This window comes from Heloderma suspectum, chromosome 2, assembly GCF_057233095.1.
Source record: "Heloderma suspectum isolate Gila_16-S chromosome 2, 16-S_ref, whole genome shotgun sequence".
NCBI lineage: Eukaryota > Metazoa > Chordata > Lepidosauria > Squamata > Helodermatidae > Heloderma > Heloderma suspectum.
Window position 1 is genome coordinate 197559545 of NC_139459.1, and position 21499 is coordinate 197581043.

Genomic DNA, 21499 nt, shown 5'->3' on the forward strand with positions numbered 1-21499 from the left:
AGATAGATAGATAGATAGATAGATAGATAGATAGATAGATAGATAGATAGATGATAGATAGCACAGGAATTACTAAAACAGCCATAATAACCTAGAATTAGCTCCCTCAAATGGCTGGGAGAAAGGAAGATCTTTGCCTGGTGCCAAAAAGATAACAATGTGGCTGTCAGGTAAAACTCTTTGGGGAGTTTATTCCACCAGTGGGGTGCCACCACTGAGAAGGCCCTCTCTTTTGTAGCCACCTGCCTGGCATCTTATGGTGGGGGCACCCAGAGCAGGGCCTCTGAAGATGACCTAAGGATCTGAGCAGGTACATGTGGGAGGAAACGTGCCTTTAGATACTCTGATCCCAAGCTGTTTAGAGCGTTAAAGGTCAACACCAACACTTTGAATTGGGCTCGGAAAGGGACTGGAAGCCAGCGCGGCTGATGAAGCACTGGCATCACGTGGTTGAATCGGCCAGTCCCAGTTAGTATTGGATTTGGATTTTGTTCAATGGGATGTACTGTCTAGTAAGTCAGGATAGAACTGTAGCCTCCTTTTGGAATCCACACCGTTCATTATAAATTGCAGGAGTGACTGTATTCCACAAGCAAAGGCCATCATTCTACAAGCATAAGCATTGTAAATGGGACATTTACATTTCCTTCAGAGAATAACAGGTTAAACCAACCAACAACAGCAGCACAGAAATGGCTGAGTTTCTATGCTTTAGTCATGCAGACCACGCACGCGGTGGCAATCAATTTGGGCTTTAATAACAAAATGCTGAAGTTCATATCTGTTCTTTAAAACCATGGACATGGTCTCAGCTGGAAGGAGGTGTGGCTAAATGGCTATGCCTAAAGGAGGAGGGGTGGTGCTGCAAGACCAATAGAGTAGAACAACCCCCCCCCCCCGCCGCCGATGTTACATCACTCAATTACTCCCAGGAGCAATGATATTCCAATGTGTAAGTGCAGTTCAAAGGTGCTTCCACTATACACCAGTCCTTTAAGATGCAGAACTAGGAACGCCTCACCCGGCCTTCACACAGTCCTTTTAAAGTGGTGTTTAAGAACACATCAAGCCGCAGAACACATTTGCTTTCCAAATGTAGTCTCTTCCTGAGATAGGTTGTAACAGGAAGTAGGAAGGGGGAAAAGGGGGGGGGAATCTGCTTCACATCAACCTGACACCAGAAAGAGCCAGTTATCTCTTGACAGTTTGCAGATAAACAAAAAGTCTTTTTATTTGGATAAGCTTTAGCTCAGTCATCGGACAAGCCTGGCAATGGGAAGAGCTGAGGATGGAATAACAATAGATGATCTCCTTTGATTTGAAGCAGCATTTGGGTTAAGAAATTTCTTCCAAGTTCCTGAAAATTGTAAGCTATAAATATTAACTGTGATGAAACTTTCCTTTGACTTTTTATTTATTTATTCATGTACGTTTGTTTATTTACAGCTTTCTGTGCACTGGATAATTCAATGGGATTTTTCACCTCCTTCAAGTTTCACCAATAAGAAAAGCCACAAAACTGCCCTGGGCTAGAGAAATAACGTGGACTATTAAGTGCACAATCCTATACCTATTTAGACAGGAAAAAAAGTCCTACAACTTTTGTAGGACTCTTTTCTGTCTAAACGTGTATAGGATTGCTCCCTTAGTATATACTCCAAACCTAGCCGAGGAACTGCCAATGGTGAAGAAGGCAGGCGTCAATGCAAGAATTTAAGATTACTAAGGACATATTTAAATGCTTAGTTGATTAATTGCACAATGGTATGCAAGTTTAGACAGAAAAACAGTCCTACAACTCAGCATACTGGGAGTTGCAGGATTATTTTTTTTCTGTCTAAACTTGCATAGGATTACACCCTAAGCATTATAGTCCACTCTTGTAAGTCTACCACTATGTCAGTTTTTGCTTGGGGTTGGGGAATCATTTGCTTGAAAATGGCCCCAGAAAAGGCAGATCACTGAAAATCCACACTGAGCCAAAACTACTCGCAATTTTGGAGCCAAACTACATGTGCCGCTCAGTTATATGTAGTTTCTCCCTGACAGTTGTTGTTCTTGTTGTTGTTGAACAAAAGGGCCACAAACTGAAATACGGAGTCGTAGAGGAGAGGGAGAGGGATTCTTGCCCCTTTTCCCTCAAGCTGTTTTTTCTGCTGAGAATCACCCCAACTGCCCCATCCACACACACACACACACACACACACACACAATGGAAAAGGTACATGTGCCTTTTTTATTTTTTAATTTATTTTGTGCTTGAGAGGCAAAAATCAGCTCAGGAGCAATTATTAGCACTCTCACAGGTTGAGGGAAATATTTGTTTAAAACCCTTCCCACTGTGCTGGTCTTCTGCTTTAGTTTGTCATCCACACAGCTGCATTTTGTACAACAAAAAGAAAGTCACATGTAGTTTGGCCCTTTCACTGACATTTCTGACTCCCCTTTTCAGTTTTCTTTTGGCACTCCTTCTTAAAATATGTCTGTATTCATTAACGGTGCCATCCCTCTCAGTGACCCTCACTTACCCCAATTCTACCATCACAAACCCAAAGTAATTCGCCACATAGTATTGTGAACTCATCTCGTTCATTGTGTAATACCTTATTGGATGGGATCACCCATGTGACTAATCCAGAAAGGAGGAAGATGAAGCAGCAAGGGAAAAGTTGAGATTATGTGAATATCACCCTCAAAAAAAATTTAAAAAGAAAATCCTGACCAGCACCATTGTTTTCTCTGTGCAGCAGACAGCAGTCAGGGAAAACAATGGACCAGAAGATTATTCCCACCCCCAGTCCCTTAAAGGTAGATATTTAAACAATCTAAATTGTTCAAGAGGCTTCCAACATGTGCATATAAAATATATAAACAGCAATATTTTTAAAAATTATAAAACACCATAATAATAAAATTAAAAACGAATAACTAGCAATAACACAAAAACAGAAAACTGTAAAAAACAAGAAAAACAAACAAATCAAGACTGCTAAAACCACATAAACACAGCAACCCAATAAAATCCATTATTTAAAAGGAAAAAATTGGTCTTTCAGGCCTATTTAAAGGCCTGCGATGATATTGCTTGCTGCACCTCCACTGGAACAGAGTTCCACAGACATGGGGCCACTGCCAAAAAGGCCCTCTGTCTCATGCCGACCAACCTAATTGTTCTTACAGGTGGGTGCATAAGCAGGGCCTTGGACACTGATCTCAAAAGAAGACATTGGCCTTGGGAGATGAAGTTGCTTCACAAACATTTAAAACAACTGGAAAGGGGGCAACAGGTTAAAGAAAGCAGAAGATCAAGATATGTGCTGTATTTTGAAGCAGACAGTGCACAAAGCTTACAGAACACTAGTGCCAGGATACAGGATGCCAGAGCTTGAGCCATGGAGGTGTATGCTAGTATGTTACCCAGGATTGTGAGGGTTCACACAGCCCAGAGCTCTCTTCAACCACAGAAAGAGCTATTCCCTGTCACTGGCTTCTGGATTGGCCAAGCCTGATATAAATATTAAAAGCCTGGCCATATGTGACTGACGATGCCCACCATGGAAGCCATTTTGTGAGAGCACCCACAAGACCCTCTCAAAATTCCAAATGTGACCACCAACCACAAAGGGTTGGAGCCTCCTGTCAGATATCTTAATCTGGTCAAGAGATGTATTAACCTCAAGGGCCCTTCAATGAAGAACACATAGTTCAGGTTTGGATACAGCTGCTTTGCCTTGCCCTAAAAATGGCCCTACTTTTTCCACACAGGAAAACTTGTGAACTTATTTCCTTTGATGGTGGTGGCTCTCAGCAGAGAACTACATGAAATGCGTCTGTGACATGTGCATGCAATATTCATTACTGAGATGGTAAGCAAGAGGCAGAGAAATGTGGGTTTTCTCTGCTGAATTTCTCCTTGTTGTCATCCATCCCTCTTTATTTAGTGTGTGAACAGGGGACTGGGAGAACACACTGCACTGTGGGGGTCATAGATATATTAAGCTATAAAATGGTTTGTTACCCACCTTTTGTTTCTAGTTGTCAGTTATTTGGAAACTGTCTCTAGTACCTCTAGAAATAAAGGGGATGATTACATTTTATAGGCAGGGAGGGATTCATAAGACCCGTAATGCTCACAAAGAAACAGCTGTTTCTTGCATCAGCAAAGCCTCTATGCCCCTCATCTAATGTGAGCAAGTCATGTGGGAAATGCCAATAGAGTTTTATAAAAGGATTAAAGGGGAAACCCTGGTTCTTATTTGGAAACAATTGTTCTCCAATTGTGCTTCAAATAGGAGGGCCCCTCACTATTAAAATAATATATTTGTAGGATTAGGGATGTACGGATTTTATTAAGTCTGGTTTGTCTGTGTTTCGTGGACTGTCAGGTGTCTTTTGTCCCATTGATGGAATCAGACTTTTTTTTAGAGATGTACAAGAATTTCGTTCCACGTGTGCATTAGCGCAAGTGCGCATTAGTGCAAGTGCACTAATGTGCATTAGCACAAATGCTAATTCACACTTATTAATTAGTGCAAATGCTACCGCATTAGTACAAATGTGCTCTTGCACAAATCCCCCCGCCCCTGGAAAGTAAAAAAAAAAAAACACCATTTCCCAAGCCCATGAAATCACGCAACTCAGAAAAAGCCAGTCTGCTGCAGAATGTGCAGGTAGAATTCATAGAAATCTAAACTCATTTGAACCCATTGCAGATTTCTCTGACATCCCTAATTAGGACATATGTATAGCTTCAGGGACAAAGCTTTGTTAGGAATAAAAGAGTGATATAATTTGAAATGAGAGACCACCGTGATATGGTTATCTGATTTAAAAATGGTTTTAATGTCCTGCTTGAGTGGGTGCATTGTTCACATTCAGCAAAGGGGAAAGCAGGTGGGTGGATGGGTGGATGGCAGTCTTTCCCAAACAAATGACACTAGTGATTTTATTGATAAGATTAAATTCAGAAACACCAGTTTTGCCTAGGGATACTTTTCCGTTTCTTCTGAACTAAATTCTTTCTGAATCAGAGGCATATGCACTTATTCTGGAGGGGTTTTTTTAATTTTTAAAAAAAGATTATTCTCAGCTGCACACTATGCAATTAACATAATGTGTCATTTGACCTTCAATGCAGAAATATTTCACTCAAAGTAGAACCACTGGCTTAGATGAAGAAGCTGAATTTCTGCTCGTGGACATAGGTGGGAAACCAATGCATACAAGGAGCCTCTACAGCAGGGGTGCACAAACTTTTCAGCCCTAAGGGCCACATTGGGCTACACATACATGCAAACCCATTAAGGGCACAACCCTGTGCATGTTTAGACTGAGAAAAGGCTTACAACTCCCAGCATTCCCCCAGCTGGCTGGGGGATGCTGGGAGTTGTAGGCCTTTTCTCAGTCTAAACATGCATCGAATTGCACCCTAACACACATACACACTCATTCACACTCATTCACACTCATACACACACTGAGGGTTCCTGGGTATGGTGTAACCTCCTCCCTCCCCACCCAAGACCCTGACCTAAGCGCTTTATCACTACTACTGGTGATGGTAAAACAGAGATCCAGGCTGCTTTGGGGACACTGTGGAAGGCAGGAGGCTGAAGCCCCTGACCCAATCACTCCTTTCCCACCGCTGTTAGTGGTAAAGCAGCGACCCTGCCAGCCCACCACACTGTTAGTCTGCCACCACGTTGTTTTTTGTTTTGTTTTTTCAGTGGTGGCAGAGGAGGAAGCTAGGGCACTTGGGGGCCACCAGAGAGAGCTGGGGGGGGCACATATTTTGCAGCCCTGTTCTATGGAAATCGGTGGAACATTTGAAATGATTCACAAAAAATGTTGACTAGTTGTTGTTGTTTTAAGTGTGCATTTTCCCAGCTTTGACTTGATACTGCTTGGGGAGTAGCTGCTCCAAGGCTATGTCTACAGAGAGGCTGGCAAGCAAGTAGCCATATTTTCCCCAAAAGCCAAAATAAAACACAAATACTCTCTGCTTATCAAACGAGCCTTTTCATTTTGTGCTGACTTAAAGAACCTTGGCAGTGGCATTTGGCTCGGTATCTCAGCTTGCATTTTGCAACTTGAGGATTGCCTGATTCTTTGTTATTCTTTCCTCTCATATCACCTGTCTGCTCTGGAAACTTGTACTGAAACCCATCCCAGAACATGACATTGCTGCTGAATAAAATTTCCTGTGGTTTCCTAGGGAACCAACACCTAGGCATATGAACACAGTTTGCTCAGAGAAAAGATGGGACAAAATGGGAGGAGGATGAAACAACAGAGGTGGGAAACTAGAGACAACGGTTAATAACTGCTTCTCACATACACATTAACTTTGTTTTTGTTGCTGTTAATGAGATTAGCAAAATTCTCATCATAATGACAGATATGATGTGTGGAGTGAGAAAGCTTTATGTGTGAGGAACCTGGGATGGGAGGGAAATGCACACAGGGGGGACATTTTACCCTGGGGCCACATAGCATATCCACTGGTGGTGGATTGTCTGCCTTGTGTCAGGAGTGAAGGGCAGGCTTGGCCCTCACTAGGTGAAATCTAATCTTGCACCACTGCAAAAGCCACTTCAGACAGTCAAGGGCGAAGGGACATAAAGAACATTGCAAAGTGTGTCTTACCAGGCTGCGGGGGGGGGGGGGGGGTCACCAGAACTTGGAACCTTGCGTGTGCGGTGGAAGATCCCTCCACCCGATTTTGGGTGATTCCCTCTATCCCCTGCAGCCTGATAGACACCTTGCACAGTGCTTTGTAGGTTCCACCCTAAATCTCCAGGGGGTTTAAGGGGCTTCAGCGGGGAGGAAGGGGAAGGAAAGAGCACTGCATGCACTTGTTTTCCACTCATGTGTCAACATCAGATTTCATCCTCTGCAATAATGTCCTTAAGTGCAGTGCTTTATCCTCCCCCACCCGCATAGCAGTGAAGAGAACCTGCCATTCACTTCTATGGGAGAAAGTAAAGAAGGCTATTGGGGAGAAACATGGGACTGAGGGCTAAAATTGACCCTTAACCCCTGGTGACCCCAGCCATTGAGAAGCAAAGCTCTTCTCTGCATAGCCTCACCTCCTCATCTGATTCTGCATAGCCCATTCCTGCATTCTGTTTCTTGCTTGTGCAAGAGCCCCCTTCACACATTAGTCGTGAAGGAGTAAAATTGTGTAGGAAAGTGCTGCGGTACCCCCACTGTGGCCCTGCTCGCACTGATGCATGGCTTCCCCACCTCTCCATCCATGCATTTGTGTAGATGACTGAGGCTTTCACATGTGGAAAGTTCCCCGAGTTCTAGGACCCTGATTGCTCAGGATTCTAGGTTCAGGGGAAGTTTACCACACAGAGGACTATGCAAAAAGGCTTCCTCACCTCCAGCATCCAAACAAATGTGTAGAAGGCAGAGGTTGGGCCAGGAGGAATCATGTGTCATGGGGTGGAGCTACATGAGTGGCCATTTGGAGTGGGGAACCTGAAGAACTGGGCCTAATTTCACATGGCCCTCTGCACAATCTGACTTTCCCAATTCTGTGGACCCACTCTTGCTCTCTAGACAGCTCCTCTGGGGATTCCTTCCTCTTCTACTTCTGGTGTTATGTGTGTTTGTGCTAGAGGTAGACAGGCAGAGGAGAGATGGGGTGGTACAGAGAGAGAAAGAGCTATGCAATCCTACAATGCTGAAAACTCCACCCACTTTTGTCTCTGGCTCCACCCAGCCCTGGATCTGGCTCCACCCACCAACAGCTGTGGCCTACGGTGGACTTTTCCTGTGGCTCAACAGTGCTAATTAGGAAAAGGGTTCCCTGCCCTTCTTTACCCATTCACACAAGTAACACATGAAAGGGGTTTAGACTGTGACAGAATGTTGGAAGAGTGGAATGGAATGTTTTGGAGTTGTTTTTAAGTTATACCCAAGACGTGAGACTCAACTGTTCCTTAAACGTTAGTCTCAGCTGCACACTTTGTGTCAATTCAAAAACATATCAAGATGGATAGACTTGGGGGGGGGGGTTCCACCAATGATTTACTCCAAGCCAGCTGCATGTTCAGGTCATTAGCAATACATGATGACGTGCCCATTCATCACCCACCCCGGAGCTCATCAGGGAAAAACCGGATTTCCTGAATTCTGAGACTGCTTAAAGTCTGATTTTTTTCCTTAAGTCGGGTTCTCCCCGGCATAGTCGTTGTGTGCCCTAACCCCCGCATTTAGCTCGGGTATGCTAGCCCTACCCAGGGGTGTGCCTTTCACCATGACCCCAGTCAAGTGGTGTTTCCTCCCATTGTGCTGAATGAGGCTTGTCCTCTGAATGCCCACACCAGAACTTACAGAGAACCCCCTCAACTGAAATGGCACACTTTAAAGCCCAATTCCTTAAGTGCGATTAAGCGCAATCTGAAGGCTCCAATTCATCGCCTTAGGAAGTAACTACTTCGCAGCTTCCTCATAGAGATCCTGTGCATTAAAATGGGGATTGGTTTCCATCTCTTTCCCACAACAAACCCATTAGTGTCTCCTCAGAAGTAACTCCCATTGTGGTCAATGAGGTCCTGTGGGTTAAAATGAGGACTGGTTTCCATCTTTGTGTTCTCCCCCCCCCCGCTTTTCCAGCACAAGCATATGTGTGTCTACTCAGAAGTAACTCCCATTGTGCTCAATGAGGCTTGTTCCTGAAACGCAGGTGCATCTGGACTTTCAGGGGAAAGGAGAAAGGGGGAGAGAGGGGGGAAGCCTCTCTTACTGGTTGAGCAACCTCTGCCAGTCAGATGACGTTTGCTCCAACCCCCAGCCCCTCCAGGAAGGTGAATCGTTCTGTGAAGTGACTTTTGCTGGTCCGGAGAATCTGCTCATGGAGCCCTGCTCACAGCAAAGCCGATTCCTTTTAAAAAAATCCGATACTCCTCCATTAGCTTCTCCTTCCGTTGTCGTGGAAACATGACCTCAGATCCCTGAGGTAGGAAATGAATTCTACAGCGGTTACTACTACACAAAGGTGCAGTAGCATTCTAATCTGTCCCACTGTAGAAGGATTATATGAAAAATGTTATCAAATTCTTTGACTTTTCTCATACAGAGGACTTGGAGACAGATCCAATATCTTGACTATGCCTGTAATCCAGTGATGCAGGGGGACGTATCACGCATTTCATCCTATGTGATATACAAATACTCAAAGCCTACTGCATTATTTTAAAATTCGATCACATCAGAGTAACTGACCTTCTTTACTGACAAAAGAATGGGTTTTCTGTGCATAAGGAAAGCAGCTAATCTAACCTATTTGGGGTTAGAGAGATTTTAGATACAGTACCAGTATTTAATATTGAAATTGATGAAGATGGAACATCGATATAACATAGGTATTATTACAAGACTGGTAAAGGACTGGTGAAAAAGAAGACAACGAACACCATAATCCTATGCATGTTTACTCAGAAGTAAGTCTCACTGACTGAGACTTACTCCCAGATAAGTGTGTACAGAATTGCAGTGAGAATGTTATTGTTTTTTATTAAAAGCCTTTTTATACTTCCCATTTACAATACGTTCTCTGGATGCTGTGCAGAAAAAAAATAAAACTATAAAATATTAAAAATACAGAAAGAACACAATATTAAAAACAAGTTAATACAGCATCAAAATAAGACAAACAAAGTGGTACCCAAGGTCTAAAAAGCATTAAAACATATTTCTAATATGGAAAGTCCTAAGAAAATAAAGAGGTCTTCCCTTGTGCCAAAAAGATCAAAACGTAGGTGCCAGATACACAACTCGAGGGAGAGTGTTCCACAACTGGGGTGCTACCACTAAAAAGGCCCTTGTGCAGTGCAATCCTCTGCATGCCTACTCAGAAAAAAGTCTCATTGAGTTCAGTGGAACTTGCTCCAGGTAAGTGTGTATAGAGGACTGCAGTCTAAAAAAGAACTTTGCAGGTTGGAGAAAGTAAACAGAATGGGGTGAGGGTTCTTCCTGGATATTTCTTGGGCTGTGTGATGTTCGGTATTCTCATTAGTGGCCTTGGGGAAGAAAACAGTAGTGGAAGCTGCCTCCAGTCAGATCAGATCCAAGAGTACTAGGTTTGATGAACAACTAGTCTGACTCAAGAAGGGGGAACAGTATGTGAACAGTTTTTGAAATGTCAAAAATATATATTCACAATTGGAAGGACATGTTTGTATTTCCATTCAAGCATTCTTTCAAATACACAACCAAATCTGCCCACCCCAGTTTTAAATGAAGTGAATTTTTGCACTTCATCAATACTTGATGGTAAATCAAGTTCATGTTGGTTCCTGCGCTGAATTCTGCAACTGCAAATTCCCTGAGGTAATTTTCTTTAGATATCTTCCCCTCCTCTTTTCATTTTGGCTAGAAAATTTTAAAACTGAAAATTTCTTCAGCAAGATCTAGTCTTACCCACACACACACACACACACACACACATGGGGGGGGCGGGGAGGAGGGGGAGTCTGTTCCATCCATCCACCCACCCAATTGAGCTTTGTGGGTCCAGTAATCTTCTTATTTTCCAGAAGAGTGAAGCCAAGAAATCTTATTTAAAGAAAAGGATACATCTCCCTTTTCCCCATTATAGATGACACTGTGCTGCATCATATCAACAATGTGCCCAATGAATTTATCACCTAGAACATGCCAAGCGGCTTTGAACCTTAATTTTTTTCAAAGAAGATTTACAGGTCAATCCTGTGGCCTGCTATGGGAGGCAAAAAGCAAATATGATCAGGTGCATAAAGGGTATTTATTTATTTGTTATATTTCTACCATGCCCTGCACTGGGGGTAGGGAAACATTTTGGACATGTGGGGACGTCTGGCAATTTGAGAAACTATCCTGGGCACCACCACAAAATGGCTGCCATGGGAAGCACTGCGTGGCTAGTCACAAAGGACAAGTAGCCTACCCAAAAGACAGAATACAAGGCAGAGATAGGGTCTGAGCCCCAATACACTAAGCAACTACCTGAACACAAAGTTTTCAGTGCTGGCAGGAACCTCTTTCACAGAAGGCAAATTCTTTTCCTCCCCATCCCCACCACACACTGCCAGTCAAGTCACCCCCCCTATCTTTTTCTCTTTCTCATTCTGACAACACACACACGCTCTCTATATAAATCTGGCTCACCACCCGAAGACACACTCTCTCACACACATACACAAACACACAACACACCCCAACCATCCATTGCCCATCCATTCAAGCACACACACAGATGCCAGGATCCCATGTATACATCATGCCTGCATACACCCATGTCATTCCCTTCTCCTCAGTACAACCACACACAAAAACACACTCACTCCAAAATCTGCAGGGCAGTGCACAAACACACTCACTCCAAAATACACCCCCCCAAAAAACCCTTCTTCTCTCCCTCTCTCTATCTCATACACATGCAGCCCCCACCCCATACAAGCACACAATCCTCTGAAAACCCCCAGGTTGCTCCCAACTGGCTCCCCCAGCTTCACTGGATGCCTGCTGTTCTCCCTGTCTGCCCTGTACCTGCTGGCTTCCCGGACCACCTCCCAGCTGGCTTTCCACTGCCCTCCCTAGCTTCCCATTGGTCTCCTGACTGCTCTCTTTAGCCCTGTGTCGCCCGGGCTGTGGGCATTGAACTCTTAGGTTAGAGGTGCCAAGATAGCGATAAATCAGATTCAAAGGTTTGCTTACAAGGAGACTTTATTGAGTAACTTACAGCACACAGGCGTACACAATGGTTGGATCAGACAGTTTCTCTGAACCCCGAGCCATGGGGTACAATGGGTCTTATACTCTACAGGTTAGCAATAAGCAGCGTTTCAGCAGCATGCACCCCTAGCGTTCATTCTCAGCATAGGCTAGGAGTGTTTGGTTCTCAGGCACAGCCACCTGTAAACAGACTTTGCTTCCCAGGGACGTTAGAGATAAAGATTCTCCTCGTTACAAAGGAATGCACCAAGAAGGCTGTTACCGGCCTTTTGACTCATCTGCACATGCTCAGAGGCTTACTAGCATGGGAATTGCACCAATAATGAACTTAAGCAAGCATTATGGATCTCTAGGCCCTTCTAACACTACGAATGACTTAGCTACACTCCTGGGGCCAATACAAGCCCCCACCCACCTACCTACTTACCAGACAGAAGTGACAGGTGTTCCATTTTCTCCCCCCCTTTTTTTCTTGGTATCTGGGTGTGCTGCAGAGGAGGAAAGCATCGTCCCACAGCTGCCCACCATCTTCATTTCCTAAGAATGTCTCTGGGCCCCATGTGTGACCCAGAGGCATGCATGGGAAATGAAGGTGGCAGTGGCTGGAGGTGCTGTTAGTCGGTGGTTTGTCTGCCCAACTGAGGTGTGTTCAACCTCTTCTGGAAGGGGCTGCACTCCCCCTAAAGTATCCAGCATTGTCATGGGAGGCACAGGTGGCCTTGGTGGCACAGAGCCCCTTTTATCAGCTTTGGCTGATATACCAACTATGATCCTATCTGGAGAGATATAGCCTAGCTACAGTTATCCATCCTCTGGAAACCTCTTATTTGGATTGCTGCAATGTGTTACATGTGGGGCTGCCTTTGAACATGGTCTAGAAAGCTGGTCCAAAATAGAGTGGTGAGATTGTTAATGTGGACTGGCTGATAAGATCATATTATCTCAGCATTTTGTGGTGTGCACTGGCTTCTAGTTCATTTCCAGGTCCAAATCAAAGTGCCATTATTAACTTCCTTGGTTCTAAATGGCTTGGGCCCAGTTACCTGAAGGATCATCGTCTCCAATATATACCTGACCAGACCCCAAGTTAAGAAAATAAGAGGAGCCCTGCTGGTTCAGACCAGGGGTCCATCTAGTCCAGCATTCTGTTCACACAGTGGCCAACCAGCTGTCGACCAGGAACCCACAAGCAGGACACGAGTGCAACAGCACCCTCCCACCCACGTTCCCCAGCAACTGGTGTAAGTAGGCACACTGTCTCTGATACTGGAGAGCATCTAAAGAGGCCCTCCTCTGGGTGCCCCCACCAAATGAGAAGCAGGTGGCTACTGAGAGGGCCTTTTCAGTGGTGGCACCCCAATTGTGGAGTGCCCTCCCAGAAAGGTTTGCCTGGTGCCTACATTGTGATATTTTTATTAACTTTTGATTCTTCAAGGTCTTTTAGTCCTTCAATTTGTTGTTGTTGTTGTTTTAATGTGTTAGCGTGTTTTAAGGTCTTTGCACTGCTGCTGGCTTTTCCTTTGGTTTTTATTTCGGTTTTCTTCTGTTGTGTTAAACTGTTTAAGGTTTTTGTATTATGTTTTATTATGTTGTTATGTGTTATGGTTGTAAGTTTTGTTTTGTGAACTGCCCAGAGACCTTCAGCTATTAGGTGGTATTTGAATGCAATAAATAAACAAAATAAAAATGTGGAGCAAAATTTGAATTGGAGACTCCTTGGCTTAAAGTTGACATGGTTAGCTTACTATGCTACATCAGCATAGCAAGTCTAAAGAATGGGATAAAGTAAATCTATTCACTAATGTCCTTGTGTTGCAGGATGTGGCGAAGTATGTAAATGGATAAATTATTGAAACGAGATATGTTTTTGCCAAGATCTCATCGCTGAAGTTAGCCAGCTGTCCCTGGACAGATGCCTTTTGTTTTATCTGTACATCACCTCTGCTTGAAACTTAGCTAATCAAAGTTTGGCAAAGAGCTCACCAAAGTTATAAAACTTTAGTACTGTTTCAGACACTAATTTACCCCATGACCTCCTTGTAGCATGGTACAAATGGAAATGGGAGATTTCATGCAGTATATCTTTTCCTCTTAGCAGCATCATCTGATTACTGCAGAGGTGGGGAGCCAAAATTGGTCTGGGGGCTGGGTTGACTCCCTCCCCCTATGCATCAGATGATCTCAAGGGGTGCAGTTCCAATGGTGACATCAAGCCCAGAGTCCCACCCCTGACATCATCAGGTCTCTGCCCAAAGGGCCCGTTGAAACTCTTCTAGCTGAGGCTTCTACCGGGTGGCCAGTTTTGCTTTTCCTGTGTCTTTCCCATGTGGGGAAGGCAAGGGATAAGTGACGCATGCTTGGCTGGTGCTTCTAGGAACTTGCTGAAGTCAGGACTCAGCTGGATCCTTGAAGTGCCAGCTGAGTGCTGTGCTCTGCCAGCTTGGCTCATCCTCTTCCTGAAGCTGTCTGGGCTCTGATCTTGGGACCCATCTGGCTGCTGGAAGCACCAGACATTGGGAAGCAACTGAGTGCTCTCCTTTTGAGGGGTCAGGGCTTTGGGGACGGGGAGGGGCCTCACCTCAGGCCCTGTGGGCCAGCTGGGCTGTGGCCACGGTCCAGAGGTTCCTCATCCCTGCATTACTGGAATTCCATTCAATATTTATCTACCACTACCAGTAGGATTTCTACCACATCATAAGATGAAGGAATCAGTGCTTCATAAGGGTATCGCTGACTCTAATTATATATTACCTGGAGTTAGTTGTGGGGGAGAAATTCATTCAGTTTTTATTTTAATGTGACCTTACCAAATTTCACACTTCAGAACCAACACATGGACTGAAACTCTTTCAAATTTTGTACTTCGCTGAATTTTGCAATGGAGTTCTCCCATCAAAAGAAATGTGTACAACAATGCATATATTTGGGACAGTGCACACATAAATAATATTTAAAATGCATTGCATTGGGAAAATTACTTGCCCAAAAGGTGTATATTAGGCAAAGTTGTATACAAAAATCAATGTACGGCGAGAAATGCATGCAAATGTGTACAAATTTCCATGCAAACGTAAAAAGAAACATTCCCAAGGTTCAGGAGTAACTGAGTTTAAGATTGGAAAAATGCTCAGTGTTTGGGATGAACTGAACTTGGAAAAATTAGAAATGGAGAGAAACTGAAACTGACAGTCATCCAGCCCTACCTGGAGTGGTGGTCTTCTCTACTGCTACTACTTCTACCATGTTTGTTGTCACCATAATGTTACTCTTGATGATTCTACATCTTCTGCCTTTATGGGTTAGGGTGGGTTGCATGGTTTTATGCCATGCCTGTGATACAGCTGTTTAATGGGGCAGGTGTCCCTAGCATATTGCATAAACACGTGGGGTATATGATATAGAAGTGACCAAGAAGACATGGAGTAGCCATAGAGGAGATGGCAACCATACTACCCTGGGTATCATGTAAACAAGGCCCAAAGCCAACAGTGGTCTCTTCCTACCTCTTCTTTAGTGTATCTACATTTGTATAAATCCATTTTGTGTACCTGCATTTGTACAGATTCATGGACTGGGCTGTGTTGAATGTGCACTGTTGCCTTACACAGTCTTCACCTGCTGCAAGTCAGTTGTGCAAGGGTCACATGATCTGCACTACAACCCGGTGTGATTTCTTTTAAGAGTGCAGTGAATGGGGGCAGTACCACTAAGTTGGCAATTGCCTTTATTCACCCAAGTCACTCTTTCACCAATTTTGCTGCTCAGTTGAACCACATGCCATACCGTCCAACGTTTTCGAGTTGAAAATAGGGACATACTGGTAACACCTAGGGGTGTAGGAGAATTTAGTTTCTATGAACAATCCCGAATGCAAATGGGAGCAGGAGGGCTTCTTTTTTAAAAAAAACAACACCACAAATTTGTGATGGCATTCAAAAATGCATTTTTAATGTGGACTTTGGAATGCACATTTTCTTTAAATAATGTGCATTCCCATGCTTTAGTCAATGACAGAAAGTGCACACTTTCACAAAAAAACCCCACAAAAATGAACACTTCCCCTGTTTGAATAAGCCAAAAAACAGGGCAAAAATGAAAACGGGAGCAATTTGAAAGGAGCTTTGCTGTGATTTTCAGAGAATTTAGGTGAGCTCAGACATTATTGGATCTCCCATCCCTACTAACACCTCTTTTCTTGCAACAGGAGTTGCTACATAAACACACATATACCCATAAGTCACTAATATATATCTGTAAGTTGCTGAAAGTTCTTCTTTGTCTTTTGCTCTTCCAAAAGTTGGATTGCTTGTCCAACATAGGTTTAAAAGCACCACAAATATTTGTTCTTTTGGTTAAAAATATATAGTTATCTTATGATATATTAGCAGCAGTTCAAAATAGACCTCATTAGTTCCAGTATATACAAGGTAGGCCAGTCCATTTCCAGGCCTGATTCAAAGTGCTGGTATTAACATTCAAAGCCCTTAACGGCTTGGGGCCAGGTTATCTGAAGGATCGCCTCCTCCCATATGTGCCTGCCCGGACCTTAAGATCATCCTCAGTGGTCCTTCTCTGTGAGCCCCTGCCAAAGGAAGTGAGGCAGGTGTAGGGATGGCTGTGAATTTCTCCACGAATCTCGGGGAGGCCGAATGCCAACGCATTCGGCCCCCCCAAATTGTTGGTGAAATTCTCCGCCCCCCCGCCCCCCCCCCCAGGATGGGACTTACCTCCCTCGAATGTCCCTCTCGGCGGCGGGTCCCGGCGGCGTTACGGCGGTGTTTCAGCGGGGGCGGGGGAGGCGGCCGGTCTTCCGACTGGCTGCCGCCGCCGCCATTACAAGGTGAATGAAAAAAAAAAAACACCCGTGATAGGCTACGTAACGATTAACGTAGCATATCACGGCTAGATTTCCAAAGTCAGCCGTGATAGGCTACGTTAATCTTTACGTAGCCTATCACAGATGACTTTGTGGGGGGGGGGGGGAAGCGCGTACGCAAATGGCAGCGCCCATGGGCACCGCCATTTGCGTTCCTTATTTGGGCCCAGGTAGTCTACGTAAAGATTTACGTAGACTACGGTGAAAATAAGGGCAACGCTATTTGCATTGCCCTTATTTTCGCTGTAGTCTACGTAAATCTTTATGTAGACTACCTGGGCCCAAATAAGGAACGCAAATGGCGGCGCCCATGGGCGCCGCCATTTGCGTACGCGCTTTTTTTTTTCAAAGTCACCTGTGATAAGCTACGTAACTATTAACATAGCCTATCACGGCTGACTTTGGAAATCTAGCCGTGATAGGCTACGTTAATCGTTACGTAGCCTATCACGGATGACTTTGTGGGGGGGGAAAAAAAGCGCGTAGGCAAATGGCGGCGCCCATGGGCGCCGCCATTTGCGTTCCTTATTTGGGCCCGGGTAGTCTACGTAAAGATTTACGTAGACTACGTCGAAAATAACGGCAACACTATTTGCATTGTATAAAAACCAGCGTACGCAAATGGCGGCGGCTACCGCCATTTGCGTATGCTTGGGTTTTCCCCCTGCCGTGATAGGCTATGTAAATTTTTACGTAGCCTATCACGGCGAAAGAAATGGACGCAAATGACGGTGGTTATGACAGCCGCCATTTGTGTCCCTGCAGGAGCGCCTCCCCCCCCCCAGCAGAACCCGGCGGAGCCAGGTAAGCGGGTTTCGTACACCCCTAGGCGGGTGGCTACTAGGAGGAGGGCTTTTTCTGCTGTGGCACCCCGGCTCTGGAATGAGCTCCCTAGTGGGGTTCGCCCGGCATCTACACTGCATTCTTTCCGGTGCCAGGTGAAGACCTTTTTATTTTCCCAGGCATTTTAGCTCTTTAGACTTTTAACTTGGCTGTTTTAAATCTGTATTTTAAATCTCTGCACTGCTGCTAGGTTTTATTCTAGTGTATTCTGGTTGTATTGTTTACTTTGGCTTTAATGTTTATATATTTTGTATTGTTTTATTGTGTGCTCTTTGGTTTTAATTTTTGTGAACCACCCAGACAGCTTCAGCTATTGGGCAGTATAGAAATAAATAAATAAATAAATAAATAAATAAATGTGGGCCCACCTACTGAGGGTCCACACCCCAAGAGCCCCCTCTCCCCGTTGCTCCTTCTCTTCACTGTTGCAGCCTGCTTATTCATCTGCCTCTTGCTCTGGTCTAGACAACAGAGATGGTGAAAAGGAGAAGCAGTAGATATCACTATCTACTTGCTCACTGGCTCAATGCCTGTCAAGCAAGCAAGTGGTAGCAATGATGAGAAAGAAGGTGGGGAGCTATAGCAGCTGGTGACAATGACACTAAGGAGGTAAAGTCAATGTGGGCCCATTGAGTGTGCCTTGCCCAAAGGCCCACAAAAACCTGGAGCCAGCCACTGAGTGTGTAAAAAGTCAGACTGCACAATACACAGTGCCTTAGTGTTCATGCCCATCTATCTACTGCATATGCATGTATTCTAGAGGCAAGAGATGTGGTGAGCTGCAATCTTATAAACTTGCCAGATCTTAGTCTTCTCAAGAACTTTTACCCAACATTAAAATTGCAGAATGAAGTCAACTAGTGAGAAGTTTCCAGAATGCAAAAAGTGGTTTTCTGGGTAGGCATTTGGCCACTTCCCACAATTGTTTTTAAAAGACAGTCGTTTTCTTCTTCTAGTGTTTTTTTTCTTTCTCTCTCTTGCAGATTCCTCCTTGAAAAATGGTGGTTCACTGCTGTGTCAATCTCTTATTTCATCTGACCAACTGATGGAGCCAGTTAGAGAAGTGAACTAGTAGGGGTAGTGATAAGAAACAAATCTCAGGTTGTAGACATCAATTTATCTTTGCATTACAGACAGCACTGCATCTTTTGTACACTTTGTATTTTTTTAAAGGGTTTGCTCTCAGGGATGTTAAAATAAATGAAGACCTTCTTGAAGATGAAGAAAATAAATTATTAGCCCTCAGGGCTGAAGAAAATAAATAGGAAGGCCTTCTCAGGGCTAAAGAAAATAAATTAAACATAAAAAGATGCTATTTCAGGGACAAAGATTTATCATTTTTTTAAGCTCTGAGAGGGCCAAACTAATATTCCAAGGTCCAAAATAGGAGTGCTGAGTTGTTGCTGTTTTGTTCTTGTTCCACTTCTGCCTTGCAAAATTCATTAAGCTCAGCAATATTGAGCCCCCCTCTGAATTTCAAAGTACCTGCTGCTTTCGTCTCTCTCTCTCTCTCTCTCTCTCTTTCTCTCTCCATGTGTGTGTGTGTGTGTGTGTGTGTGTGTGTGTTCCTGCTGGACTAAATGGCTCTTCCCCCGCCCCTCTTTCCAGAAAATTATGCTACTGTGCCATTTCCTTCAGAAGACACTTTGCATATAAGAAGCAAAATTGTGCTATTTCATCTCTCAGGCTGTCAGGGCGAGGATATTCTGATTTATCATACACTCTTTTTCATCATCTCTCCTCCAAAATTGTTGAGTATAATGCCTGATACACTGTTGATGGTGTGTATGTTTCCATTTTATTCCCCCCAGGAACACAAAGAGGAGTTTGCAGGATTTTGATAACCATAATGATATGCACAGCATCATATAAATGGTTCCCCAGAAACTGCACAGTGGATTCATGTTGTATTTCAGTCTGAACTGCGCAAAAAGTTTCAAAAATATCATATCTGCTTTGTGACAGCTCTAACATGGCCCCAGCCATGTTTACTCAGAGGTAAGCCCCAAATAAAGTGGTAGAGCTACCATAGGGTCATCCTATGATGCTGATTGGTGGGAGATTCAGGAGTCAGGACAGATAAAAGGAAGGGCTTCTTCACACAGTGCAGAGTTAAACGATGGAATTTGCTACCACAGGATGTAGAGATGGCCACCAATTTGGATGGCTTTAAAAGGGGGTTGGACAAATTCCTGGAGGAGAAGGCCAGCAATGGTTACTAGTCCTGATGGCTATGTGCTACCTCCAGTACCAGTGGCAGGGACCCTACATACACCAGTTACTGGGGAACATGGGCGGGAGGATGCTGTTGCACTCATGCCCTGCTTGTGGGTTCCCGGTCAGCAACTGGTTGGCCACTGTGTGAACAGAATGCTGGACTAGATGGACCCTTGTCTGATCCAACATGGCTCTTATGTTCTTATGGTGGGACTAATCCTGGGGCCTCTTGGAGGAATGCATGGTTTTTTATTGTAGCCAATCTAAGGATGCCCACGCCCCTGGAATGCTGAGTTTTGTGTCCTACCACCAGTGAAAACGCCAATAGTGATATATTTACCTCTGACAGAGCTTTCTCTGAGTGTACCAGGGGCCACCTAGCAGAACTCCTATCCACTGGCAGAGGGGCACTTCTGCCCCATTCTAAACTCCCCAGGCAGTGGTAGGTTAGGATAGCTCTCTAATTCATTAATACCCAGCCTGCAAGAACTCTGGATCATGATATGCATTCTGGAAAATACCTCTGTGTCTTTGCTGCATTTTCAGTCTATCTAGCGATTGAAACCACTGAATAAAAAGCCAGTGATTCGTTACTATAATTATCAAAACATATTGATTTCAAACTGAATGCAGCCATTATACTACTTCAGAGGATACTGGAACATTCCCAACATTTTTACTTAATATTGTTACTCTCTTTACACATGTTACAAAGTTGTTGTTGTTTTAGATCTTAAAATTCATGATCATGTCAAGGGATGTTAGAATGAGAGTCACTCATATTGCACATGGAGCATAAGAAATGTGTTTTTTTTATTAAACCATTTTATCACATAACTTTCCATCCCTATCCCATTCCCACACCACAAAGAAGTAAACAATCTCAATGAGAAGCAAGGACTAGGAGGTAGTAGATACTCGGCAGTCAAGTATTCTCCATAATATATAAGGTATATGCTCCGTGTTCTTGGATTGGAAGAGTCAAAAGCGTACTTAGAATGTTTGCGACTTACTAGTGAATGCTCACAAACTTCTGATGGAATTCAATGAGTGTTCACTAAACTCTTGCAGGGCACAGTTGATAGCCAGATCTCCATCACCTACTACTCCTTCTCTTTCCCCCAAAGGAAAAAAACAAGCTGTGCCTTTAGGAGGGAGAAGGCAGTAGATACTAGCAGAGTGTTGGTCACCAATTGCAAGTTGCAAATGTTTAGAGAATGCTTGTCAACACATCTGAGGGCTGATGAGCCTCTCTTAATGACATCTCCTGGAAATTATGTTCTGAATGTCATTTCTCACCAGATAGGACGTGGCTTGTAGTTCAGCCCCATCAAGAAAAAAAGACACCATCAGTGCAACTTGTTATTTCTTTTTATTATATTTTTATTCCCTGCAAATGTTATCTTATTTTCCATCAGCAAAAGAGCCCAGGCCTTTCCTTTCTGCAGCAGTGTCCTATGGTACCTCCCAAAGGTTGGTCTTTTCTCTTCTTGGGGGAAGAAAGGGCTTAAGAGGTGGTGGACAGCTGGGGGCTGAGTTGAAAAGAATCAAGCTGCTCCCCCCCCACACACACACCTGATTCTGTTCTTTTAAATTTACCAGCAACCACTACATTCCACCAGTTCTTATATATCTGGAGCTTGCCCCCTGAACCTGCACAAGTTTTACAAACCCTGAAGCTGAAGTCTAACCCTAACTCTCACCCTAAGCTTGAAACGCTCCCCATCTAGACACCATACTTGAGGGCAGCACACAGGGTGTCCTGGTTGACCACTCACTCTGTCTGCAAAATACAGGCCTGATCCAGGCCAGTGTACCTGCAAAGGATGCAGGTTTTAT

The 21499-nt window shown here is 44.1% G+C and overlaps 1 long non-coding RNA gene across 1 annotated transcript; it reads left to right on the plus strand.

Moving 5' to 3' along the window:
- The first annotated feature begins 968 nt into the window (after nucleotides 1-968).
- On the plus strand, nucleotides 969-19334 carry LOC146353752 (uncharacterized). Its single transcript, XR_014787406.1, has 3 exons — nucleotides 969-1366; nucleotides 3766-3866; nucleotides 18427-19334. It is a non-coding gene; the product is annotated as an uncharacterized LOC146353752 (long non-coding RNA).
- The last annotated feature ends 2165 nt before the right edge of the window (nucleotides 19335-21499 follow it).